The sequence below is a fragment of the Nicotiana attenuata genome, unplaced genomic scaffold (genome assembly GCF_001879085.1).
Source record: "Nicotiana attenuata strain UT unplaced genomic scaffold, NIATTr2, whole genome shotgun sequence".
In the NCBI taxonomy this organism is placed as follows: domain Eukaryota; kingdom Viridiplantae; phylum Streptophyta; class Magnoliopsida; order Solanales; family Solanaceae; genus Nicotiana; species Nicotiana attenuata.
Window position 1 is genome coordinate 1 of NW_017682624.1, and position 7,448 is coordinate 7,448.

A 7,448-nucleotide genomic window follows, 5' to 3' on the forward strand; every position below is an offset into this window, starting at 1 on the left:
TCCTCTGTACCATAGACCAGCATGTAGGGAGTTGCTCCGGTCGATGTGCGGACTGTGGTGCGGTATCCCAGTAAAGCGAATGATAACTTCTCATGCCATTGTTTGTGACTTTCGACCATCTTCCTTAGTATCTTCTTGATATTCTTGTTGGCTGCCTCCACGGCTCCATTCATCTGAGGCCTGTAGGCTGTAGAGTTCTTATGTTTGATCTTGAATGCCTCACACATTGCTTTCATCAAGTCGCTGTTGAGATTGGAACCATTATCAGTGATGATTGATTCCGGAACTTCCGAATCGGCAAAATACGGTCACGGACGAAATCTGCCACAACTTTCTTAGTCACTGCTTTGTATGATGCTGCTTCAACCCATTTAGTGAAATAATCGATTGCCACCAGGATAAACCTGTGCCCGTTTGATGCGGCAGGCTCGATAGGTCCAATGACATCCATCCCCCAGGCGGCAAATGGCCACGGTGAGCTTGTTGCAGTAAGCTCGTTTGGAGGCACCTTTATCATGTCTGCATGTATCTGACAGCGATGGCACTTGCTTACGTACTGGATACAGTCTGTTTCCATAGTCATCCAAAAATACCCTGCTCGGAGTATCTTCTTTGCTAAGACAAAACCATTCATGTGCGGCCCGCAGGTCCCTGCGTGCACTTCGTCCAATAGTCTAGATGCTTCTTTTGCTTCGACACACCTTAGCAAACCCAAATCGGGAGTCCTCCTGTACAGGATTCCTCTGCTGTGAGAGAAGTTGTTGGATAATCTCCGGAGCGTGCGCTTTTGAGTGGCGTTGGCAAGTTCTGGATATTCCCCTGTTGTCAAGTACTCCTTGATGTCGTGGAACCATGGTTTTCCGTTTGCTTCTTCCTCAATGTGAGCACAATAAGCTGGCTGATCATAAATCTTTACTGGGATTGGATCAACGAAATTTGTGTCTGGATGTTGGATCATGGATGATAATGTGGCTAATGCGTCAGCGAACTCGTTCTGGACCCTGAGGACGTGCTGAAACTCTGTCTTTGTGAATCTTTTCCTCAACTCCTGTATGTGATGCAGGTAGGGAATTATCTTAGAGTTTTTGGTGGCCCATTCTTCTCGAACTTGATGTATGAGCAGGTTTGAGTCCCCGATCACTAGTAACTCTTGAATGTTCATGTCAATGGCCATCTTGAGCCCCAGGATGCAGGCTTCGTATTCGGCCATATTATTTGTGCAAGGGAACCTGAGCTTGGCGGATACCGGGTAGTGCTGGCCGGTTTCTGATACTAGGACTGCCCCTATGCTAACTCCTTTGAAATTTACGGCTCCGTCGAAAAACAACCTCCAACCATCATAGGATTCTGCAATATCTTCTCCTACAAAGGATACTTCTTCGTCAGGGAAATACGTTTTCAGTGGTTCGTATTCTCCTTCAATGGGATTCTCAGCAAGGTGATCTGCTATGGCTTGACCCTTGACTGCTTTCTGAGTCACGTAAACNTGTTGTTAAGTACCTTTTGATGTCGTGGAACCATGGCTTTCCGTCCGCTTCTTCCTCAACGTTGGCACAATAAGCTGGCTGATCATAAATCCTTACTGGGATGGGATCAATAAAATTTGTGTCTGGATGTTGGATCATGGATGATAGGCTAGCTAGTTTGTCAGCGAACTCATTCTGAACCCTGGGGACATGCTGAAATTCGGTCTTTGTGAATCTTTTCCTTAACTCCTGTATGTGGTGCAAATAGGGAAGTATCTTAGAGTTTTTGGTGGCCCATTCTTCTCGGACTTGATGTATGAGCAGGTTTGAGTCCCCGATCACTAGTAACTCTTGAATGTTCATGTCAATGGCCATCTTGGGTCCCAGGATGCGAGCTTCGTATTCGGCCATATTATTTGTGCAAGGGAACCTGAGTTTGGCGGATACCGGGTAATGCTGGCCGGTTTCTGATACTAGGACTGCCCCTATGCCAACTCCTTTAAAATTGGCGGCCCCGTCGAAAAACAACCTCCAACCCTCGTAGGATTCTGCAATATCTTCTCCTACAAAGGACACTTCTTCATCAGGAAAATACGTTTTCAGGGGTTCGTATTCTCCGCCGATAGGGTTCTCGGCGAGGTGATCTGCTATGGCCTGGCCCTTAAGTGCTTTCTGAGTCACGTAAACAATGTCGAATTCACTCAGCAAGATTTGCCACTTGGCGAGCTTGCCAGTGGGCATGGGCTTCTGAAAGATGTACTTCAGCGGGTCCATCCTGGATATGAGATAAGTAGTGTAGGCACAGAAATAACGCCTCAATTTCTGAGCTACCCAAGTCAGAGCACAACAGGTGCGCTCCAATAGAGAATACCGGGCCTCGTACGGGGTGAACTTCTTACTGAGATAGTAGATGGCTTGCTCCTTTCTCCCCGTTTCATCATGTTGCCCTAGAACACAACCGAACGCTTCATCCAAAACTGCAAGATAAAGCAATAGGGGCCTTCCTGGCTCGGGCGGAACCAAGACTGGTGGCGTTGACATGTATTCCTTGATTCTATCGAAGGCTTTCTGACAATCGTTGGTCCATCTAGTAGCAGCGTCTTTCTTTAGCAATTTAAAAATGGGTTCACAAATGACTGTGGACTGGGCTATGAACCGGCTGATATAGTTGAGTCTTCCCAAGAAACTCATCACGTCATTCTTGTTCTTTGGCGGTGGCAATTCTTGGATGGCTTTGATCTTTGATGGGTCCAATTCTATTCCTCGACGGCTTACGATGAAACCCAGCAGTTTTTCGGCAGGAACCCCGAATGCACATTTGGCAGGATTCAATTTCAGATTGTACCTTCTCAGTCTATTGAAGAATTTTCTCAGATCTTCCAATGATCAGTGCCTTTCTTGGATTTGACGATGACGTCGTCCACATATACTTCGATCTCCTTGTGTATCATGTCGTGAAAGATAGTAGTCATGGCTCTCATGTAAGTGGCGCTAGCATTCATCAACCCAAATGGCATCATTTTGTAGCAATACATTCCCCAGGGCGTGATGAAAGCCGTTTTCTCTGCATCCTCCTCATCCATCCATATCTGATGATACCCGGCGAAACAATCAACAAAAGACTGCAACTCATGCTTGGCACAGTTGTCGATGAGAATGTGTATGTTTGGCAATGGGAAGTCGTCTTTGGGAATGGCCCGGTTGAGATCCCGGTAGTCGACACAGATTCTAACCTTCCCGTTCTTCTTTGGTACTGGCACGATGCTGGATAACCATGTCGGATATTCCACTACCCTGAGAAACTTGGCTTTGACTTGCTTAGTCACCTCTTCTTTGATTTTCAATCTCATGTCGGGTTTGAATTTCCTGAGCTTCTGCTTTACTGGCGGACAAGTCGGGTCTGTTGGCAGTTTATCAGCTACAATGGATGTGCTGAGGCCAGTCATATCATCATTCGACCAGTCAAATATGTCCTCATACCCTTTCAAAAATTCCGCATATTCTTCCTTTTCTGATGGTGACAGGTGAACACTGATGCGAGTTTCTTTGACGTTCTCTGTATCTCCCAAATTAATGACCTCAGTTTCTTCCAGGTTGGACTTAGGTCTGTTCTCAAAATTCTCAACCTCTCTAACGACCTATTCAGGTATTTCATCTTCTTCTGAATCCATGTCCTTTTGTTGCATTGTTTCGTTGCAAGTCACAGTCGTTGGTTCATCGTCAAGTAATATATGAAAATAGAGTAAATGATGGAGAAAATAATAAGCGAGATATATATGATAAAATGAAATGCTTTGATTGAATCTATAATTGTTTGAAACATCGGAGCTCTTTTTCGAAATAAAAGACAATGCGGAAAGAAAATCAACTAGTAGAAAATAAAGATGATGCATGGTGCTTTGTTCAGCCTTGCTACCCCGAAGCTTTCCGGGCTCTGGTGGTTCTGATAGTCCAGTTGCTGAGGCGGTCTCCTTTGCTTGCGGCTTGTATGGAAGGGCCTTCCTCCCCCTCCTCAAAAAGAACACAACAGTCCATATCATCATCCTCTAGGAACAAATTCTTCATGGCTGCCAATGTTTCATCTTCTTCGGACCCATATATAGTATCTGCTGGCTGGAAGGTTTGATCCAGGCTAGGTATCGGAAATTCCAATGGATAGTAGGGGCCGCGCCATGGTGGCGACCAGTTCTGGAATTCTTCTCAAGTATAGCCGTACCCTAAGCCAAAAGTAGTGCCATGCTTTTTCAGTGTGATGGGCTCAGTGATCCCCTGGAGATTCTTGCTGAGTCCCTTTCCAGGTTCGTACCCACACCAATTTAAGATGCTTTCAACCTTGTTGTCCCACCATTTGTCTTTGTCCACAGCGTTGACCCTTTCGATGTGGTGGTATGTCTCTCCGCCTATTCTCCTTCTGCCCCCGATCATTGGGATGGTCTGGAGACTATATATGGGATTACTACCGTCGCCATGAATGATCACTTCCTGTTGATTCCATTCGAATTTTACCGCCTGATGCAGGGTCGATGCTACAGCTCCGGCAGCGTGGATCCAGGGGCGTCCTAACAGCAAGTTGTAGGATGCCGGTTCCGAACTTGGTCCAACTCTTCCTGGAATTTCAGCAATTTTTGTTCAAGATGAGCAGCAGTTCCCTTAGGAATTTGGGTATCCTGAGAAGTTTCCTCTCTTTCAATCTCCTTTCTAGCACTTGTGTTTTCCATTTTTCCTTTGTTCTTGTTCCGGACAGGACTTGGAGGAGGAGGCGGTGGAGGGCCCTTGGATCTTGTGGAGTATGTTGATGGTGCCAGAGTGCACGAACTAACCTTTGGGGAGGGGAATAAGAAATAAAAGAAAAACAAAAAAGGTAACAAGTTAGTGCGGGTTATGAGGAAAAAATACTGCAGTATTTAAATACATTGTGCGGGAATATAAATCGCGTCCTAATTTTGGTGCCTCGTTGTGCCCGAGGTAGGCCTAGCGACAAATATTTTTGGAGAACTTATAATGCTAAATGCCTCATTTTATTGATAAAAATAAGACGAATCCAAAACGACTCTAATTAATAGAAAGTAAAATGTCACTATTGGCCATTGGCCTTATTACACAAAAATAAAGAATAAAAAGACTCCTAACTACTTGGTCCCAGAAGGACCTTCCCCAGGTTGAATGCTCTCGTTGATCAAATCCTCCAGCTCGCNGGAAGTCGACGTCGAACCACGTTGGCCCCATTTGCAAGCACAGGCTAATTTCTCCAGTAGTAGATCTCTGGGATCCATCGAAGGCTTTGACATTGATAGCCTCGTCTTTGATCTCGTGTAGGCCTTTTCCCAGAGTTCTGAGAGTTACAAGTGGACATATGTTGAGGCTGGACCCTCCATCGATTAGGACCCTGGTGATGAAGTAATCTTCGCATTGTACGGTGATGTGCAGTGCCATGTTGTGGCTCAAACCTTCTGGTGGCAACTCGTTTTCATGGAAGGTTATTTTATGGCTTTCCAGCACTTGCCCCACCATATTCGCCATCTCACCCCCGGTTATATTGCTAGGCACATAGGCTTCGCTCAGTATCTTCATTAGGGCATTCTTGTGAGCGTCTGAACTTTGCAGCAAGGCTAGGATAGATATCTGTGCTGGCATTTTGTTCAACTGTTCAGCGATCGAATATTTCTTAGCCTGTATTTTCCTCCAAAGGTCATCGGGCCCAGTCTCAATGGGACGTCCCGGAGGTTGCTCACTGGATTCGGCTAGGTGTTCTGGGGTGTAGACCCTCCCTGTTCTAGTCATTCCTTGTGCGGCAATCACTTCTCCTGTCTTTGACTTTCTTTTCCTCCTAGCTTCGGCAGTGTAATTCCAGGGTATGGCGTTTGAGTGGAATGGTGTTATGTCAGTCATTACTACCGGAATGGGCACCCTTGGTGGTAACACAAAAACTTCAAAGGGTGTAGGTGTCTTTGGAACCCCAAATTCAACCTCGATCGGCCCAGACGCCTTTGCAGAAGGAGGCGCTTCAAATTCAAATGGTACAGACATATTTACTTCGTCGTCCTTGGAGGGCTGATTCTATACAATAATTGGGTTGAGGGTAACTGCCGGCTTCTTTGGTTCATCCCCTTCAACAATCAAACCTATCGACCCTTTAGGGTCCCAATCATCCTCGACCTCAATCATATGAACGTCTCCACCTTTGTGGTCAGGCAGAGGGTTGTTGTGGACATTAGGATCAGGCTCCTTTGCTACGATGACCTTGTTGTCGATCAGGGTCTAAATCTTATCTTTCAATGAAAGGCACTCGTCAAGGGTGTGTCCTTTCATGCCGGAGTGATACGCACAGGTCTTGTTGGGGTTGACCCACTGGGAGGGATTTTCTGGAGCTTTGGCTGGGATGGGAGTGACGTAACCGGCGGCTTTAAGTCTTTCATATAGCTGGTCAATTGGTTCTGCGATGGCTATGTATTGTCTAGGAGGTTTTCGGTCGAAATTTGGTCTGGGCCTTGGAAAATTTTGGCGAGTGGGTGGTGACTGGTAGTGAGAGGGTTGAGTGTTATAAGCTTGGTAAACAGGTGCTGGTTGAGAGTATCTGGGTGAAGTGGGTTGATATATGAGAGGTGGAGAGGACTAGTAAACGGGAGGTGGATAGGAAGGTGCGGGTGCTTGGTAATTTGGGATAGGCTGATATGTAAGTGGAGGTGATGGGTAGGTATGGTATTTTGGTGGTGACTTGGCTCCCTGTGCGATCATCACGGCACTTACATCTTTCTTCTTGGAAGCGCCACCAGTTTGTAAAGCTTTATTGGTGGCTTGCAATGCTTCAAGATTTGTTACCATACCATTCTTGATGCCCTCTTCAATCCTTTCTCCGAGTTTGATGATATCAGAGAACTTTTGACCCACGATCAGCATCAACCTTTCATAATATTAGGGATCCTGAGCCCGGACGAAGAACCTATTCATTTGTTCTTCTTCTAGGGTCGGCCTGACCTTGGCAGCTTCTGACCTCCAACGAGTAGCATACTCGCGGAATGTTTCGGTGGGCTTCTTCTTCAAATTCTGTATGTAGAACACATCGGGGGCATTCTCGGTATTGAACCGGAATCTATCCATGAAGTCCGATGCCATACTTACCCAACTCGTCCATTTCCTAGGGTCCTGACTGATATACCAGGATAGTGCATCTCCCTTCAAACTCCTCATGAAGAGCTTCATGCGGATTTTCTCATCTCTTCCAACCCCAACTAACTTGTCGCAATAGGTCCTCAAGTGAACTCTGGGATCTCCGGATCCATCAAACATTTCGAACTTGGGAGGTTTGTACCCCTCCGGAAGTTCAACATTTGGTTGAATGCACAAGTCTTCATAGTTCAGCCCCTCAATGCCTTTGCTACCTTCAACACACTGGACCCGACTGGTTAACTTCTTGAGCTCGGCTGCCAAGTTCCTGATGAGGGAGTCTTTGTCATCAGAGTCAGGTGCATTTTGAGATCGGTT